Here is a 22,500-nt window from a genome sequence, read left to right as displayed (position 1 = left end):
ATTATTTTGATTTGTAGACGGTCTAAAGGGACATGTCAAATTTTCTGAAAGGATCAAAAGCAAATATATGGCAGAAGAACATTTGTCCGTATGAATTCTTTTTAAGAAGACATAAGGCAAGGTTTAAGATAAGCCACATTAACAGATATGTTAAGTTAAAGTGAATTCTCAAAGTAACAACGGAGACATTTGAAAATATAAACATATTTTGTATAAATATGAACAACTGAATTTCTTCAGCTCCAATCATATCAAAAGATTAAACAAACTATCTAGAGATATCGGAGATCACTAAAATCAATATTGTTTATAAGAAAATATCCAGATATTATGTTACATTTGACGCAAATACGTTAATGATATCTTTTGGAATCTTCCAGACAGAATTAGCATCAAGTAGGTAGCACTATCAGCAAATTTGAAGCCACACATATTCCCATTGGTCAGTGGTCTCGAATCATAATAGTTATGAAACTGATACGAGCATTTGTCATTCCTCTTTGAGACGGGAATGTGACAGAATATAGGCAGAATATAATTACTGCTAATCTCTTGCTATTTAGCTGAGGCATAATAATAATGTGCACTCTACTGGTTTGTCTCCTAAACGACTGTCTTTAACATGATGAAAAGCATTTTGAAGGTTTTTATGTGTTTGACTTTCGGAAATTATATATAAATTATGCTAACATGAATTTAAAAAAGGGACACATCTTTGCCAAGCATGAATAAGGTAATTATGAAATAAATTTTATCACAATTTCTAAAATAAATAAATAAGTCAATAAATAGATAAAAAAAATGAATGAATAAATAAACAAATAAATAGATGCAGAAGGAAAACAACTCGTATTGGCACGGCACTCTCAAGCCCTACGTAGCTCTTTTGAAGATTCAAAAATAATTTTTCCCATCGATTTCGTCTACGTACACGAGCCTCTCGAGAAGGACCCAAAATCTTTGTGAAAATTGGGGGAAGAAGGTTTCCGAGCAGCGACGAAGAAAATTGTGCAATTCGGTGTAAAGTTCTATGGACGGAGAAGAAAACGAATCAGACCCTTGGAAAGAAAAAAAAAATCTGTCAGAGAGACAAACTGAGACACTTGATAAGAGAATAGCAAAATCAGCAGGAGGAAGGGAAGAGGAGGAAAGAGGAAATGACGAATGTTATGTTGGCTGATAATAAGGCGTAGGAGAATACGGGATTGGTTCTGTTTAATGCGGCAGAAATAACGCTATTATATGCTTATCGGAGTCTAGGACGTATTAAGAATAATAAAAGTAATAAATATTATATCCAGAAAAATCACACAAAATGTGTCAGATTGATTCGTATTGAATGGTGGTATTGTTATCCGCAAATTCAAATTGTTAGTTTAATAGGTTTAGAAAATATGAAGTTTTACCTGATTGCTGTTTATGAAAATTGACGTTTTCTTACTGCTTCCTTTCGGCACAGCTGCATGAATGGTTTTTACTGCTCATTCGCTTGATTTGGTCTCTTTTCATTTAAAAGTCTCTCTTCTCTAATTTTGTTTTGATCCTACTAATTTCTGGTGCTAATAATAATATTAATAATAATCATAATGATAATAATAATATTAATAATAATCATAATGATAATAATTATCATTAAAAGAAAAACATTGAAAAGAAGAAGAATAAGAAACGAAAAGGAACTTATTTTCATTGTATTCCACTCGTCGATAGATACAGTAAATATAGGGGAACAAGACTAAGCAGGTATATCATTCACTACGTAGGCCAACAAAGGTACCATTAATTTTTCAGAAATGTCCAAATAATTCTCCTCTTAGTAGTTAAATTTAATCTGGCATGGCAAGACGAGTCTGGAGTAGCTGAGATCTTGTATATATTCATAGATACATACATACATACATACATGCATACATACGTACATTATATTTATTATATTATAATATATATATATATGATATATTAGATGACTATATATAATATATAATATATATATATATATATAATTATATTAACATATATATAATAGGTAACGTATTATATATATATATATAATATATATAATAATATTATATATATATATATATAAATATATATATATTAATATCTATATAATAATATACCTTATATATATATTTACATTATCAGAGCTACAATGTCCTTTAATATCTAATTCGCATCTTACCACCTCGGAATTAATTATTTTATTTCATATATGCTTAACCGAAGGGGAATTTTTCTTTTTTCCGCTAAATAGATTTACCTGTACTTGGGTCGCGAAACCGTCAGGTAGGCATTTCTAAAATCCAGGAACGTCAGTGGAAGCTATAACCACTCAACCATCCGCGAGAAGGCTTAAAGGTATATGTCCGTCTCTCACCTCAAATACTTTCCCTCGCGCTTGAAGTATTCGTTGGTTTGGATACAACATCAACCCGCCCGCCTCGACTCCGTAAGTTTAAGTAGGCGCTTTTGATTGAAAACACGTAGCTTTTATTTTAATAAGTCATATCCACATTACCGTGAATTCATATACACATATGCGGAGCTACAATTGTCCTTAATATCTAATTCGGCTCTAACCTCGGAATTAATATATTTCATATATAGCTTTGAACCGTAAGGGGAATTTTTTTCTCGATAATAGATTTCACCATGTACTTGGGCGCGAAACGCAGGTACATTTATAAATCCCAGGAAAGCGTCAGTGGGAAGCTATATAACCACTCAAGACCACCTGCGGAGAGGTCTTAAAGGTAATTATGTCGTCTCTAACCCATCAAATACTTTTCTCTCGCGCTGAAGTATTCGTTGGTTTTGGGAGACAACATCAACCGCCGCCTCGACTCCGGTAGTTAAGTAGGCGCTTTTTGGACAACACGTAGCATTTTAACATAAAAGTTCATATCACATTACCGCGAGTGATTCATATACACATATCGAGCTACAATGTCCTTTAATAATCTGAATTTCGCTTCTACCTTCGGAATTAATATATTTCCATATATGCTTAAACCGAAGGGGAATTTTTTCTCGATAATAGATTTGACCTGTACTTGGGCGCGAAACGCAGGTACAGTTATAAATCCAGGAACGTCAGTGGAAGCTATCAAACCAAACTCAACCACCGCAGAGAGGCTTAAAGGTATATGTCGTCTCTCACATCAAATACTTTCCTCTGAGCGCTGAAGTATTCGTTGGTTTTGGAGACAACATCAACCCCGCCTCAGACTCCGGTAGTTAAGTAGCATCGCCTTTTGACAACACGATAGCATTTTACATAAGTCATATCACCATTACGTGCAGTTATTCCATATTACACAATATCGGAGCTAACAATGTCCTTTAATATCTAATTTCGCTTCTACCTCGGAATTAACATATATTTTTCATATATGGCTTAACCGAAGGGGAATGGCATTTTTTCCTCGATAAATAGATTTACCTGTACTTGGGGCGCGAACGCAGGTACATTTATAAAATCCGGCGGAACGTCAGTGGAAGCTTAATAACCACTCAACCCACCCGGCGAGAGGCTTAAAGGTATATGTCCGTTCTCTCACCTCAAATACTTTGCTCGCTCTGAAGTTTATTTCGTTGGTTTGGAGACAACATCAACCCCGCCTCGACGTCTGGTAGTTAAGTAGCGCTTTTGAAACACAGTGTAGCATTTGGTCACATAAGTCATATCACATTAACCAGTTGAAGTTTGTTAATTCATATACACATATCGAGCTACAATTTGTCCTTTAAATATCTAATTCCGATCTTAATCCTCGGAATTAATATACTTTTCATATATGCATTAACCGAAGGGGAAATTTTTTTCTCGGATAATATATTTACCTGTACTTGGGCGCGAAACGCAGGTACATTATAAAATCCAGGAACGTCAGTTGGAAGCTAAATAACCAATCAACCAACCGCGAGAGGCTTAAAGGTCATATGTCGTTCTCTCACCTCTCAATACTTTCTCGCGCTGAAGTTTATTCGTTGGTTTGGGAGACAACATCAACCCTGGCGCCTCGACTCCGGTAGTTTTAATGTAGGCGCTTTTGACAACACGTAGCATTTTGTACATAAGTCATATCACATTACCGTGATTCCATTCATATACAACATATCGAACTACAATGTCCTTTAATATCTAATTCGCTCTACTCGGAATTAATATATTTTCATATATGCTTAACCGAAGGGGAATTTTTTCTCGATAATAGATACTGTAGCTAGATATGTGTATATGAATCACGGTAAGTGATATGACTTATGTAAAAATGCTAGTTGTCAAAAGCGCTACTTAACCTACCGGAGTCGAGGCGGGTGATGTTGTCTCCAAACCAACGAATACTTCAGCGCGAGAAAGTATTTGAGGTGAGAGACGATATACCTTTAAGCTTCTCGCGGTGGTTGAGTGGTTATAGCTTCCACTGACGTTCCTCATCTTCGAGACGAATAATTGGATTTATAATGTACCTGCGTTCGCGCCCAAGTACTGGTAAATCTATTATCGAGGAAAAAATCCCCTTCGGTTAAGCATATATGAAAATATATTAATTCCGAGGTAAGAGCGAATTAGATATTAAAGGACATTGTAGCTCGATATGTGTATATGAATCACGGTAATGTGATATGACTTATGTAAAATGCTACGTGTTGTCAAAAGCGCTACTTAACTACCGGAGTCGAGGCGGGTTGATGTTGTCTCCAAACCAACGAATACTTCAGCGCGAGAAAAAAGTATTTGTTGGGAGAGACGACATATACCTTTAAGCCTCTCGCGGTGGTTGAGGGTTATAGCTTCCACTGACGTTCCTGGATTTATAAGTACCTGCGTTCGCGCCCAAGTACAGGTAAATCTATTATCGAGAAAAAAATTCCCCTTCGGTTAAGCATATATGAAAATATTAATTCCGAGGTAGAGCGAATTAGATATTAAGGACATTGTAGCTCGATATGTGGATATGAATCACGGTAATGTGATATTGACTTATGTAAAATGCTACTTGTTGTTCAAAAGCGCTACTTAACTACCGGAGTCGAGGCGGGTTGATGTTGGTCTCCAAACCAACGAATACTTCAGCGCGAGAAAAGTATTTGAGGTGAGAGACGACATACCTTTAAGCCTCTCGCGGTGGTTGAGTGGTTATAGCTTCCACTGACGTTCCTGGTGGATTATAATGTACCTGCGTTCGCGCCCAAGATACAGGTAAATCTATTATCGAGAAAAAATTCCCCTTCGGTTAAGCATATATGAAAATATATTAATTCCGAGGTAGAGCGAATTAGATATTAAAGGACATTGTAGCTCGATATGTGTATATGAATCACGGTAATGTGATATGACTTATGTAAAATGCTACGTGTTGTCAAAAGCGCTACTTAACTACCGGAGTCGAGGCGGGTTGATGTTGTCCTCCAAACCAACGAACTACTTCAGCGCAGAGAAAGTATTTGAGGTGAGAGACGACATATACCTTTAAGGCCTCTCGCGGTGGTTGAGTGGTTATAGCTTCCACTGACGTTCCTGGATTTATAATGTACCTGCGTCGCGCCCAAGTACAGGTAAAATCTATTATCGAGAAAAAATTCCCCTTCGGTTAAGCATATATGAAAATATAATTAATTCCGAGGTAGAGCGAATTAGAATATTAAAGGACATTGTAGCTCGATATGTGTATATGAATCAACGGTAATGTGATATGACTTATGTAAAATGCTACTGTTTGTCAAAAGCGCTACTTAACTACGGCAGTCGAGGCGGGTTGATGTTGTCTCCAAAACCAACGAATACTTCAGCGCGAGAAAGTATTTTGAGGTGAGAGACGACATATACCTTTTAAGCCTCTCGCGGTGGTTGAGTGGTTTATAGCTTCCACTGACGTTCCTGGATTTATAATGTACCTGCGTTCGTCGCCCAAGTACAGGTAAATCTATTATCGAGAAAAAATTCCCCTTCGGTTAAGCTATATGAAAATGAAAAATATATTAATTCCGAGGTAGAGCGAATTAGATATTAAAGGACATTGTAGCTCGATATGTGTATATGAATCACGGTAATGTGATATGACTTATGGTAAAATGCTACGTGTTGTCAAAAGCGCTACTTAACTACCGGAGTCGAGGCGGGTTGATGTTGTCTCCAAACCAACGAATACTTCAGCGCGAGAAAGTATTTGAGGTGAGACGACATATAACCTTTAAGCCTCTCGCGGTGGTTGAGTGTTATAGCTTCCACTGACGTTCCTGGATTTATAATGTACCTGCGTTCGCGCCCAAGTACAGGTAAATCTATTATCGAGAAAAAAATTCCCCTTCGGTTAAGCATATATGAAAATAAATTAATTCCGAGGTTAGAGCGAATAGATATTAAAGGACATTGTAGCTCGATATGTGTATATGAATCACGGTAATGTTGATATGACTTATGTAAAATGCTACGTGTTGTCAAAAGCGCTACTTAACTACCGGAGTCGAGGCGGGTTGATGTTGTCTCCAAACCAACGAATACTTCAGCGCAGAGAAAGTATTTGAGGTGAGAGACGACATATACCTTTAAGCCTCTCGCGGTGGTTGAGTGGTTATAGCTTCCACTGACGTTCCTGGATTTATAATGTACCTGCGTCGCGCCCAAGTACGGTAAATCTATTATCGAAAGAAAAAAATCCCCCTTCGGTTTTTTAAGCATATATGAAAATATATAATTCGAGGTAGAGCGAATTAGATCTTAAAGGACATTGTAGCTCGATATGTGTATATGAATCACGGTAATGTTGATAATGACTTATGTAAAATGGCTACGTGTTGTCAAAAAGCGCTACTTAACTACCGGTCGAGGCGGGTGATGTTGTCTCCAAACCAACGAATACTTCATTCGCGAGAAAGAAAAGGTATTTGAGGTGAGGAGACGACATATACCTTTAAGCCTCTCGCGGGGATGGTTGAGTGGTTATAGCTTCCATGACGATTTTCCTGGATTTATAATGTACCTGCGTTCGCGCCCAAGTACAGGTAAATCATTATCGAGAAAAAATTCCCCTTCGGTTAAGCATATATGAAAAATATATAATTCCGAGGTAGAGCGAATTAGATATTAAAGGACATTGTAGCTCGATATGTGTAATGAATCACGGTAATGAGATATGACTTATGTAAAATGCTACGTGGTCAAAATCGCTACTTAACTACCGGAGTCGAGGCGGGTGATGTTTTGTCTCCAAACCAAACGAATACTCAGCGCGAGCAAAGTAATTTGAGGTGAGAGACGACATATACCTTTAAGCCTCTCGCGGTGGTTGAGTGGTTATAGCTTCCACTGACGTTCCTGGATTTATAATTGTACCTGCGTTCGCGCCCAAGTACAGGTAAATCTATTATCGAGAAAAAATTCCCCTTCGGTTAAGCATATATGAAAAATAAATTAATTCCGAGGTAGATGCGAAATTAGATATTAAAGGACATTGTAGCTCGATATGTGTATATGAATCACGGTAATGTGTATAGACTTATGTAAAAATGCTACGTGTTGTCAAAAGCGCTACTTAACTACCGGAATCGAGGCGGGTTGATGTTGTCTCCAAACCAACGAATACTTCAGCGCGAGAAAGTATTTGAGGTGAGAGACGACATATACCTTTAAGCCTCTCAGCGGTGGTTGAGTGGTTATAGCTTCCACTGACGTTCTGGATTCTAATGTACCTGCGTTCGCGCCCAAGTAACAGGTAAATCTATTATCGAGAAAAAATTCCCTTCGGTTAGTCATATATGAAAAATATAATAATCGAGTAGAGCGAATTAGATAGGAAAAAAAATTAAAAGGACATTGTAGCTCGATATGTGTATATGAATCACGTAATGTGATATGACTTATATATATATATATATATATATATATATATATATATATATATATATATATATATTTATATATATATATATATATATATATATATATATATATATAAATATATATATTATATATTATATATATATATATATATCTATCCTATATATATATATATATATTATATCTATATATATTATATATATATATTATATATATTATATATCTATTATATATATATATATTATATATATTATATATTTATATAACTATATTTTTATTATATATTATATTATATATTATTATATATATATATATATATATCTATATATATTATCTATATATCTATGTTCTCTATATATATATAATCTCTATATATATTTTATCTATATTCTCTTCTATATATATATATATATATATATTATATTATATATTAGATATCTGTTATATATATCTATCTATATATATATATATATATAGCTATTCTATATTTATATATATATTATTCTATATATCTATGTGTGTGTGTGTTGCCTTATATATAAATCATATAATATTTCTATATATATCTATCTCTATATATATATACTCTATTAATTATATTCTATATATATCTATATATAATAACAAATGTATATTATTATATCCTATCCTCTCTCTATCTATTCATCATATTACTATATCTCATGTTTGTGGTGTGGACTTGGACTTGTATACATATATCTATATATATTATATATATATATACTATATATATATATTAAAATAAATATATATATACTATATATATTAGATTATATTTGTATATATATATATATATATATATTATATATATATATATATATATATATATATATTATATATATTAAATTATAATAATATCATATAATGTTTGTGTGTTGTGGACTATATATAAATACTATATATATATATCATATATATATATCGTATATCTATAGGATATATAATATATATATATAGTATAATATTATATATCTGATATATGGATATATATATTATATATATTATATAATATATAAATGTGTGTGTGTGTGGACTTATATATAAATATATATATCTATCTATATATATATATATATATATATATATATATATATCTATATATATATATATATATATATATATCTATATATAATATATATCTAGATAATGTTTATATGTACATAAATATATATATACATATATATTTGTGCGCATGTGTGTATGTATATTTATGTTTGTGGGTGACCTCTGTATGTGAATAAAGAGAGAGTGAGAGAGAGAGAATAAAAAGTATTGAGTATTAAGTCTTTACCTCATCCAAGATTTCCCTGAGGACTACTTGTTCAGAGTGTAGCCTTTTTTTCTATAGCCCAACTATAATTGTGTTTAGGCAAAGTTAGCTTGACATAAGGACGGTAGGATATGAACCATACCCATAGCTACGAGAGAGAGAGAGAGAGAGAGAGAGAGAGAGAGAGAGAGAGAGACGTTGACTATAGATTTTTTAAATGTGTACGTCACGCTCAACCAGACATTTCAATGTGGGTAAAGTTCTTTTATTTCAAAAAATCACTGCTTTCCTAGATCACTGATGCGGTGCACTGTAGGCAGTATTTAAGGTTTTTTGCAGCATGCCTTCGCCCCTTAGCTGCAACCCTTTTCGTTCCTTTTACTGTATCTCCTTTCATATTCTTTCTTCCATCTTACTTTCCACCCTCTCCTAACAGTCCATCATAGGGCTACTACAAAGTTTACTTCCCGTTATACCTTTCAGAACTTTTACTGTCCATTTCCGTTTCATCGCTGAATGACCTCATAGATCCCAGGGCTTGACCTTTGGCCTGAATTATTGAAACGATGCGTTATATTGCAGTTATCCGCTTTGAACCGGATCGGGTTAACACCAAGATGGAGTTGGCCTGCCTTAGCGTGGTTGGTACTGACATTTGATTTTTTACATTTTTTTTTACTACTGTCATGGTTTTACCTGAAACAAGGACATTTATTTGAGAACGTCATTGGGTAGTAATGGACTATGACAGGGGAATAAACGGAGTCCCCGACAGCAAGCCATAATTATATAACTGCCTAGTCGTGAGCAGCTCAGAGAGAGACTGCACTTCAAAGCGAAGTGGTCCTGTTTCACTGAGACAAGGGCGTTTCACCTCTTTGAAAAGGCGAACCACGGTCGGTAATCGAGTGCGAACTGAAGATGATTGTCTTTGGATGATGCGCAGTGAATTGCAACTGTTGCAACGAATTTGCCCTGGAGTTGAGTATCCAAGGTAGGGTAGACCCGCTAACAATTTCTTTGGGGCAGTGAGTCATTAGATGGTGAAATAGATAAATAGATAGATATATAGGTTTTAGGCATAATGCCAAACACTGGGGCGACTAAGGCCATTCAGCGCTGAAACAGAAATTGGCAGTGAAAAGGTTTGAAAGGTGTAACAAGAGGAAAGCCTCGCAGTTGCACTATAAATCAATTGTTAGGAAAGGGTGGAAACTAAGATGGAAGAAAGATAATATGAAAGGAGGTACAGTAAAAGGAATGAAAGTGGTTGCAGCTAGGGGCATAAGGGACGCAACAAAGAATCTCATTATAGGGTTATTATTAAGATACGACAGAGGAAAACAGATAGGCAGCTGATAGTTAATTGACATTATGCTTAACACAATATCAATCATTGTCACTAAACCTGATGAAATTCTCGGTCTCAGAGGAGTAATAATGATGAAAATAACTGGTCAATTGAGCTCTCTCTCTCTCTCTCTCTCTCTCTCTCTCTCTCTCTCTCTCTCTCTCTCTCTCTGCAGAAATCAATAAATTTTAATAAACTTTTGTGGATGTTTTTACTATCAAAAGGAGAATAAATGCTGCTGTCTTGTCGACTCCACTGGTGATTGTAAATCTAATAGAAATCATGTATTTCAAACTACAAAAGAGGGAGTAAGTCTTTTAGCTGCCACCATGATAACTCACAGAAATACTGCTGTTTAGTGAAGGAGATTCACTGAAATAATATCGCGGATATCATGTAATGTTACGAGGGAAGCTGTGTATCCAACGAACGACAGACAAACCGTAATTAAACACAAAATACAACGGAAATTAATCTGTCCAACCTTGAAATAAATACTCTTGTTATTCACGTAAGATGATACATAGATATTAACAAAACTCAAGATTACATACTTTTACCCTATAGAAAGCACTAAGTGTGCACACACGTACACATGTGTGTACGTATTTATGTATGGAAATACGAATCTTTATCATAAAAATGATGGGTCAGGAAAGTAATGGAAAAAATGGCTGGGATTAAGATAAACTCCGAAATAATGGTATAAATATGCTTCAAAATATACGTGACTAAGTAAGGCACTGGACATGACATAATAATAGTCCAAGACCCATAAATAGTACATAAGTTTAATTATGAATACAAGATGAACATGTGATGAAATTTATATATATATATATATATATATATATATATATATATATATATATATATATATATATAAAGGTATAAGCCACGAAGGAAAAATAAACAACGGAGTTTCTGCAAGATCTCTCGACTGAACGTCCTTTACTCAGCAGACAAACTGTCTGCTGTGTAAAGGACGTTCAGTCGAAAGATCTTGCAAAAACTCCGTTGTTTATTTTTCCTTCGTGGCTTATACCTTTATTTATGGATTTATTATGTTCCAAACTTTCGTGATTATACACACAGACACAGACACACAGACACACAGACGACACACACACACACACACACATATATATATATATATATATATATATATATATATATATATATATATATATATATATATGTGTGTATATAATATATATGCACTGGAAGGTTGGGGCGTATGTATGTGTGTGTACGCTTAGTGCTCTTTACAGGTTAAAATTAATGTTATCACGGACTTTAAGATCTACACATCATCTTATACATATATCGAGCTATAAATGTCCTTTAATATCTAATTCGCTCTACCTCGGAATTAATATATTTTCATATATGCTTAACCGAGGGGGAATTTATTAAGCGATCAGAATTGGCGGCCGACAGGCGCGAACACCATCGACCTCTCATTCCAGGACTGGCAGTGAAGCCTTGGCCAAGGCTTCACTGCCAGTCCGGGAATTGAGAGGTCGATGGTTCGTGTCTGTCGTCCGCCACTTCTATTATCGCTTATAAATTCCCCCTCGGTTAAACATATATGAAAATATATTAATTCCGAGGTAGAGCGAATTAGATATTAAAGGACATTTGTAGCTCGATATATATATATATATATATATATATATATATATATATATATATATATATATATATATGTGTGTGTGTGTGTGTGTGTGTGTGTGTGTGTGTGTGTGTGTGTGTGTGTGTGTGTGTATGATATACAAACACTCACCCTTTCCCAGGAGGTATAAATGTGTTGAGTTTCTAGCTCCATAGATGTTCCAGAACTTATTGCACTGATGGCATCTGGCTCTCCTTAAGCTGTCACCTATCCAAGTATTGACCATACCCGATGTTGATAAACGTCGCTGACTGATCAAGCAGCGGTATAACAGAGAAGAAGCGAATATTCATATCCACGTTCATCATTTTCATCATTCATTCTTTGTGTATATGTGTGTGAGTGCGTTTGTTTGCCTGTGTCTTTCTGGCTGTGTGAGCCGTGCGTTTGTTTAAGGGCAAGAGTGTTTTCGTGAGTATTCGGGCTTTTAAAATGCGCTGTTTGTTGTTAACACACCCGTATCCCAGATGACTCGATTTCGAAGTGGGCAGAAACGCTGAAAGATGATTCTTACTTCCTAACTTATCACCGGTCAATCTATATACCCTGAGAAATAAGAATCCCTTTGTTTTTATAGTTGACCGAGTGAATTCTTCCGAAATGGATTCCTTTTGTGACGAAGTTTTGCATATAATAATGTTTGTGATGGGAATGCATTGTTTGTTTTCCATTACGGGGAGCTTCATTGCCCCATTGACCTGCAGTATACTTTGTGATGGATGGAAGAAATAACTCCTTTCCTGTGTACTCAAATCGGCCGTTGCTAAACAATCATTCATCTTTAAACACTAATTTCGGTCTATTACGATCAGAATTTGCTGGGCCGCGGGAAGAAAAAAAAATGGATGCAGATGTAGATGTGATCATTGCCGAAGATGAAAGCATCTTTATTATAGGAAAGGGAGTAAGAAAAGCTATAGCTGTGCTGAAAGTATATTGATAGATTTTGGTGAAAGGGTGTTTCACAGAGTTATATGTACTCTCAGAAAAATCAGGCAAAGGACCGACAGAGTCCTGTTGATATTTAAGTTCACAAACTCCTCACCTACTACAGGACAAGGAAAGCCTGGCAGGCCCCCAGCGGCCCTCAAGCTCACGGTGACAACCATAATAGTTCTCTTTTAGTATATCTTAGTTTAACCAGACCACTGAGCTGCTTAACAGCTAGGGTTGGCCCGAAGGATTAGATATCTTGACGTGGGTAGGAACCAATTGGTCACCTCCTAGCAACGGGACCTACAGGTTATTGTGGGATCCGAACCACATTATATCGAGAAATTAATTTCAAATCACCAGAACCAAATTCCTCTGATTCCACGTTGGCAGAGCGGGGAATCGAACTAAGTTCTACCGAATGGGTAGGCGAGCACGTAAACCACTCGTCCAATGAGGAACAAAATGGTTCTTGTTATCTACGCACAAAATCATATCGATATTATTAGGCAAATAATCCACATAAATGTTGCCTTCGTTAAATGTGACATCAACGATCACAGTTAACATAGTTATTCCATTTCAATTACTCATTAACATTCAACAGCCATGTGAACAGTTTCATTTTTCATGACTCCTTTTTTTTTTTTTTTACCGTTATTTCGAAATTTTGAAATTCTTTTATTTTTATTTTACCGTTATTTCGAAATTTTGAAATTCTTTTATTTTTATTTTACCGTTATTTCGAAATTTTGAAATTCTTTTATTTTTATTTTACCTTATTTCGAAATTTTGAAATTAGACGAAAAAAGTTGACTTGCCTCTTTTTAGTGGTTGGTTCGGTGGCAAGCCTATAATAACCTCACACACGATTTATTTTATTAATGCGGTTATTGAATATGCTATATTCAGATAAAACATTACTCAATAAGTTGCAAGAGGATAAAATTAATGGACGAATAGGTAAAATATGCCATTGAACTTGGCAAAAATCAGTAAAATGATACAACACATATAATCCTCACTCAGTATGTATTGAAAGAAGGTAAAATTTACGACTTTCAAAACAATGTTAATATTGTCTAAGCCATGATTCAACACAGGAGTTTCTAAACTAGTAGATATATGCAACGTATCTCGTATTACATAAATGTTCTAGAGTTATCAATATGTAATTTGCTATAAAGTTCAGTTTTGAAAATGTAATGTTACCAAAACTTCCTGTAAAGAAAGTTTATATGTGTATGTATGTATCTATATATATATATATTATATATATTATATATATATATATATATATATATATATATATATATATATATGTGTGTGTGTGTGTGTGTGTGTGTGTGTGTGTGTGTGTGGGGTGGGTGTATGTGTGTGTGCTGCTGTGTGTGTGTGTAATACGTACGTTTCTGTGTACTCGTTAATGTGCGTGTCGAATTCGATGAATGCAATGTAGTCATGGAAATAAAATCTCTTGACTGGAACATCCAAGTCTTAAAAATAAGATGAAAACTCTTTACTGTCACTGAGCCCCTCATTTAATGAAACCGGCCAGAGACAAAGTGAAGCTTGACATAAAAGTGGTAAGTTCAGAAAGTATTTACTCAACGTCCTCAAACGAAGGACATAAAAACTTTCATTAATTTTTGAAAAAATTTTAATGGCCCTCTCTCTGAGTGAGGAGATACATTGAATTTATATATACAGAGTTCCCCGCTTTAACTGCAACACAGGCAAGGAATAATAATAATAATAATAATAATAATAATAATAATAATAATAATAATAATAATAATAATAATAATAATAATAATAATAATAACAATAATAATAATAATAATAATCATGGTATTATGAGTCTTGAAATGGAGAAATAAATCCAGAGTTATGTAGGAGCATTTATTTGTACGCATGTGTAACTGCGGATTTGTTTTTTCAGTAATAATAATAATAATAATAATAATAATAATAATAATAATAATAATAATAATAATAATAATAATAATAATAATAATAATAATAATAATAATCACCAAGCACCCAAATGGATGACCACAGGAAGAACATCTTAGTACAAAAAGACAAGAGTAAGGGAAATATAGCCAGTAACTACAGGCCTATCACCTGCCTACCAATAATGTGGAAGTTACTAACAGGTATCATCAGTGAAAGGCTATACAACTACTAGAGGAGACAAACACCATCCCCCACCAACAGAAAGGCTGCAGAAGGAAGTGTAGGGGCACAAAAGACCAGCTCCTGATAGACAAAATGGTAATGAAGAACAGTAGGAGAAGGAAAACCAACCTAAGCATGGCATGGATAGACTATAAGAAAGCCTTCGACATGATACCACACACATGGCTAATAGAATGCCTGAAAATATATGGGGCAGAGGAAAATACCATTAGCTTCCTCAAAAATACAATGCGCAACTGGAATACAATACTGACAAGCTCTGGAATAAGACTAGGAGAGGTTAATATCAGGAGAGGGATCTTCCAGGGCGACTCACTGTCCCCACTACTCTTCGTAGTAGCCATGATTCCCATGACAAAAGTACTACAGAAGATGGATGCCGGGTACCAACTCAAGAAAAGAGGCAACAAAATCAACCATCTGATGTTCATGGACGACATCAAGCTGTATGGTAAGAGCATCAAGGAAATAGATACCCTAATCCAGACTGTAAGGATTGTATCTGGGGACATCAGGATGGAGTTTGGAATAGAAAAATGCGCCTTAGTCAACATACAAAAAAGGCAAGTAACGAGAACTGAAGGGATAAAGCTACCAGATGGGAGCAACATCAAACACATAGATGAGACAGGATACAAATACCTGGGAATAATGGAAGGAGGAGATATAAAACACCAAGAGATGAAGGACACGATCAGGAAAGAATATATGCAGAGACTCAAGGCGATACTCAAGTCAAAACTCAACGCCGGAAATATGATAAAAGCCATAAACACATGGGCAGTGCCAGTAATCAGATACAGCGCAGGAATAGTGGAATGGACGAAGGCAGAACTCCGCAGCATAGATCAGAAAACCAGGAAACAAATGACAATACACAAAGCACTACACCCAAGAGCAAATACGGACAGACTATACATAACACGAAAGGAAGGAGGGAGAGGACTACTAAGTATAGAGGACTGTGTCAACATCGAAAACAGAGCACTGGGGCAATATCTGAAAACCAGTGAAGACGAGTGGCTAAAGAGTGCATGGGAAGAAGGACTAATAAAAGTAGACGAAGACCCAGAAATATACGAGACGAGAAAAAGACCGAAATAACAGAGACAGGGAAAGAAAGGAAGAAAGAACCAGAGGATGGCACAACAAACCAATGCACGGACAATACATGAGACAGACTAAAGAACTAGCCAGCGATGACAATTGGCAATGGCCTACAGAGGCGGGGAGAGCTAAAGAAGGAAACTGAAGGAATGATAACAGCGGACAAGATCAGGCCCTAAGAACCAGATATGTTCAAAGTATGATAGACGGAAATAACATCTCTCCCATATGTAGGAAGTGCAATACGAAAAATGAAACCATAAACCACATAGCAAGTGAATGCCCGGCACTTGCACAGAACCAGTACAAAAAGAGGCATGATTCAGTGGCAAAAGCCCTCCACTGGAGCCTGTGCAAGAAACATCAGCACCTTGCCAAGTAATAAAGTCGGTACGATCACCAACCTGAAGGAGTGATAGAAAACGATCAGGCAAAGATCCTCTGGGACTATGGTATCAGAACGGATAGGGTGATACGTGCAAACAGACCAGACGTGACGTTGATTGACAAAGTCAAGAAGAAAGTATCACTCATTGATGTCGCAATACCATGGGACACCAGAGTTGAAGAGAAAGAGAGGGAAAAAATGGATAAGTATCAAGATCTGAAAATAGAAATAAGAAGGATATGGGATATGCCAGTGGAAATCGTACCCATAATCATAGGAGCACTAGGCACGATCCCAAGATCCCTGAAAAGGAATCTGGAAAAACTAGAGGCTGAAGTAGCTCCGGGCCTCATGCAGAAGAGTGTGACCTACCAGAAACGGCACACATTGTAAGAAAAGTGATGGACTCCTAAGGAGGCAGGATGCAACCCGGAACCCCGCACTATAAATACCACCCAGTCGAATTGGAGGACTGTGATAGAGCAAAAAAAAAAAAAAAAAAAAAAAAAAAAATAATATATAATAATAAATAGTAGTAGTAGTAGTAGTAGTATTATGAGTCTTGAAATGGAGAAACAAATCCAGAGTTATATTGGTGTACGCATGTGTAACTGTGGATTTGTTACTTCAGTGATAATAATAATGATAATGCTCTATAAATCAGCTCTTTCTATTTGGCAATTGTATCTTTATAACGATATAGTACTTTTCGATTCCGAGTCATCTTTCTTTCGAGTTCAGCAAGCGTCATATTTATTTCTGAAAGGTCATTTGTATCATTTATTGAGGGCGAATCGTTGTTCAGCAGGACGCTTCCCTTCTAATAATAACAACAATAATAATAACATAATTGATGAAGAATGATGAGTGGTAAACACTACACCAGTTGTTAATTGTTCTGTCGTTTATTTCCAGGTGAAATTGCTGCTTTACATTATTAATACTAACTACTAATGCTATTATTAATTATAAGAATGGATTAATCTAGTATAAGATACAAATTGTGCACGCTGCTCTCTCTCTCTCTCTCTCTCTCTCTCTCTCTCTCTCTCTCTCTCTCTCTCAAATGTTTCGAGTGTGAAGAGAGATGAAATCTGGTTTATTTTCTGCTTCATAGGGAGATTTTCCTGTTAATACAGACCATTTATAGTTGGCTTAGCCAATTGTCTGTACTCAGAGCTACTTACCTATAGATAATGACGAATGTGACTAACCAAACTGGATAACCAAGGTAAGATTAGCTGATCTAGCAATGGTAAAAGTATTGATAATAAAAGAAAAACTGAACATTCATAAATGAGAACCAGGTCCAAATGAAAGACAATGAACCACTAAATACCACTTGTGCTAGGTTGTTGGTACCACTATATTCTGTCTTTTAACTGAAAAAAAAATGCAAAATGTTTAGGAAAAAACATTGAATAACGATTATCCGTCGTCAGCAGTGGATAGATAAAAAGGTTCTGATGAAGCCCTTAGGCAAATTAAGAAAGTAAGATAAGTTACGTTCGTGGAAAGGCTTAGAAAACATCATGGAACAGTTGAGAGGAATGGAGAGGGTTATCTTTTATTTGATTTTCTCAAGCTTTTTCTGCCTGCTTTCTTATCGCTTTAGGAAACATTGTTTATCAGTTTTGCAAACTCTGCACAATAACTGAATCGGTCTGGGATACGTTCGTCCATTGTCCTGAAGTGAATGCTTAATATGTCAGTGCCTTTAATAATAGAAACGAAGGAAAAACATAAATGTTTACTCTTTGATAAGTATTAGAGTTGTTTGACCTGTTTTCCTTTTATAATTATTTTTATATCTTTTCGCTCTTAAAGCGTTATTTTTAACCGGTCATTCTCTTCATTCTGATTATTATTCATATAAGCCTCATTGAGTAACTGAAGTGATTTCTCAGTTACCTGATGGTTGAAAGACCTTTATAATCTTTCCTTTGTTTCACTACATTATGAAAATCCTTGATTAGGATAACAATACTAGGAAATATTTCACCGGGGGTACAAATTTGTTATGAAATCCATGAGCTATTTCCACAAAAGCAGTGTTTTATTTATATACCTGGTACTTGGATAACTGCGGTCGTTGAAAAACTGAGTTTAAAAGGGGAGGGGTCCAGTGGTTTTTCCCCAGACTCTTTCTGAGAACTGAAAGGTTAACACCGTTGCATGGCATACCCTCTTGACCTAACTCACTGAGCGAACTATTTCGAAACACCCTCATTAGAGTTAAGCTTCGCTATACGATGCCTTGTTATCTTAATTAAATGCTTGTTTGCAAGGACAATTTATATGTGGTGCGAGGTTATATTCTACCGACTGGTGCCTTGGGCAACCTGAAACTTAGGGTATATAATTCTTAATGGTAAATCCCTTAAATACCCATGGTAGGGCGCTAGGAAATAGTGCTTTTCAAATCATGCACACAATATGTGCGTTTGTGTTTGTGTGTGCTTGTGTGCGAGAGTCTATGTTCGTGTATTTTCTGCCATAGGTAACCATATTTCATTGTTAGTAGAAGGAAAGTAGAGATTCCATAATTTTGAGGCTACGTTAATTATATTAAAAAAAAAAATTTGCTGAGGTGCAACTTCTACTTCCTTTGTAATTTACAGTAGTCTGAATATGAACACGAGGTTAAGATGACAAGGCTGTAAAAATCAGCACCCAATAACCTTTAATTACACGACACTTTATCTGATAAAGCGAGAGAAGTGAAAAGGTCCATATTTACAATATACACTTATTTAGATTTCCAACGGAATAAGCTGCACTATTTAAAACGTCTGTTTTAGGAAATTATACTATGAAATATGTTACTCATAACTTTAAGTTTGCAACACATTATTTTTGTGAAAAGATTGTTGATTTTGGTATTTACTATGAAATAATGATTATAAATTGAATTATGGGACCGAACAACGTCTCTCGCGCTCTCTCTCTCTCTCTCTCTCGACACCCACCCACCCCCTCTTTTCTCTCAGGTATTTTTCAAATTCAATGGTCTTTCCACATCTGATTTCATTTCTGGAACATCATTTCTGAGCATTTTGTAGCTTTTTTGCGCATGCTCAAACACGAATAAAATTGTAAACACCAAATGTAAGTAAAATATGAATACTTTAGATTAGTGGTTCCCAAACTGCAGAATGCAGGGAGCCATTATCTGGGGATATGTATGTACAAAACAACATAAATGGGTTGTGCTTGGCGGTGGGCAGTGGGCCATGGATAAATATCCTTTATGAAAAGTGGGTAACGACCAGAAAAAGTTTGGGAATAACTGCTTTAGATAGAATGCAACCGAGTAGCTTATTAATAGCAAATTGTTTACAAATGTCAAAGGCAGTTGAAGGTTTGGATCCAGGAGTGATAACCCCTTAGAGTTATTCATATCATAGCTCCGTGGCCATTGTATCGACAACGAGTATAACTCTTCTTTTAAATTTTCATTCTACTTAAATTGTGCATGTTTGGTTTTAATTACTTTGTAATTTAACTTTAATTTTTTGCTATCTATTAAATTTAGAATGCTGGTTAGAATGAAAAACATCACGAAAAACTTGCCAACAATCTTATGGGATAATATTTTTGCATTTCAGTTTTAATTGGCAACACCAAACCACTAGATTACGGGAAATAGGGAATCGAGTAACTTATCCGAATTTTAATTTGTTTGGGTTATAAAAAAATTTTTAAAAATTCTCAGCACCCTTTTTCGCGCAAATAATGAACTCCCAGAATCACCGAAGCAAGGTCGAAAACTTTAACTGGTTACCCGTGGTGCAAGGACTGACATTAATATTTAATGAAACTTGCAGCAGACACTGAACTTCTAACTTAAGTAGACATTTTTCCCAATGAATTCCAAGAGCTGCTGAAGAGAAAGAATGAGTGAGTTAGGTAGGGAGCTTGAATGAGTTACTCATAAATGAGTTCAAATTCGCTTCTAATTGACATGGAATTTGTTCTCTTTTAATTGAAACTAAGGAAAATAATAATAGGAAACTTGGCGCCATTACCTACTCATTATCTCCACGGTAAAAAAGAGAAAAAGTAGGAAGAGAAGAATAAGGCTTTGACGAAAAGAATACGATAAACTTACCTCTTGAGAAATTGATTCATTGATTGATTTAATTCTATTAACAGGCGATACGTCAACCTTAGTATGAACCAGTTTTGTAATTAATAAACATTATGGAAATCAGTCAAATAAGAGACTAAGAAAGTAACCATCAACATAACAGTAGAGGGAATGAAGTGCTTACTGATCTAAGAATTCCAGAGGGAATTATTCTTCTCCAAAGGGATTTAGGAAGTGATGGCTTGACGAATCGTAGAATCCCTAAGATTAGTAAGGATTCTCTCCTTCAGCTCCTGCGGAATTTATTAGCGAATTACTGAGTAAGTTTGACCAGGAGTTATTGTGGGTTACTGGGTAACTGGTTCAACGATATCATCAAAATTGAGTGCACTATAAGAGAGGATCGATAAGGTAGGTTACAACCATAGGGCGTTGCTTCTTAACTTAACCTAACTTACCAGAGGAGAGAGATGCTAGCCCGAATCAGACGACGGGAAATTTGTACATAAATTTTAGACGCGCATTATAATTTGAACCAGAATTATTTCTATACTCATAGCCATTTTGATATTTTTGAAAAATCCCTTCATTTATGGAGTGAAAACTTCGTGAAATCATAAAACCGGAAAAAGGGTCCCAACGATAATAATATTACGAATGTCATTGTCGCATGTCAACAGGCATTGCCTATTCATTGTAGTGAAAATTGTATTTCAGCGCCAATGAACCTCTATGGCAAATATTTGGTTTAGAAAGTGTTTAATAAACATTCATTCCGCTTTTTTTATTATATCGCATGAAATGGGTGACAGAAAATGGGAGAGAAAAAAAGCATTGTATGAGTTACATGGAAATTAGAATTCTGGTTATTCCATTTGTGACAGATCATAATATTTTTCAAATTAAAAGAATATTAGAATAGAGATGTGATGTAGGTACCTGACGGATATGATTATTTGAATTCTATTAATATTGAATTCTATTAATATTTGTGTTATTCCGATGTAGTCTCGAATATATACATTATTAAGAGAGAAAGTACTCTATCAATAGAAATAAAATAAAATTATTCGTAAATTTAAGGTGATACCATATATATATATATATATATATATATATATATATATATATATATATATATATATATATATATATGTGTGTGTGTGTGTGTGTGTGTGTGTATATATATATATATATATATATATATATATATATATATATATATATATATACATATATAGTTATTGTTGTTTTCCGATCCCTGGAGATTTCCGTAAAATTGTAATGCCTCCACTGGCTTAACTTATCCTTCTGTCGTCTTTATATTATGATTTTCCGTAATAATTTTGAAATTTTAGATTTTTTTGTATTTTTACTTTTTCCATCCCTTTCTCCTCATTTGTATTTCCATGTCTCCTTTATGTGTATTTTCGTATTATCCAGTTTCCTTATTCTTCCTCTCAGTTACGTACTAATAGTTCAATTCGTTTTACAGATTATTCGCTCGGTTAACGAACTATACTTTGCTTCTTTTACAGATATTACTTTGGAAATTGTTCCCCAAACGCTTCATTGCGTGCATTCCCCAGACTTTCGTCCTCGTTGTATACAACATCCTCC

This window comes from Macrobrachium nipponense, chromosome 20 (assembly GCF_015104395.2).
Source record: "Macrobrachium nipponense isolate FS-2020 chromosome 20, ASM1510439v2, whole genome shotgun sequence".
Classification (NCBI taxonomy): Eukaryota; Metazoa; Arthropoda; class Malacostraca; order Decapoda; family Palaemonidae; genus Macrobrachium; species Macrobrachium nipponense.
This window is presented reverse-complemented; position numbering follows the sequence as displayed.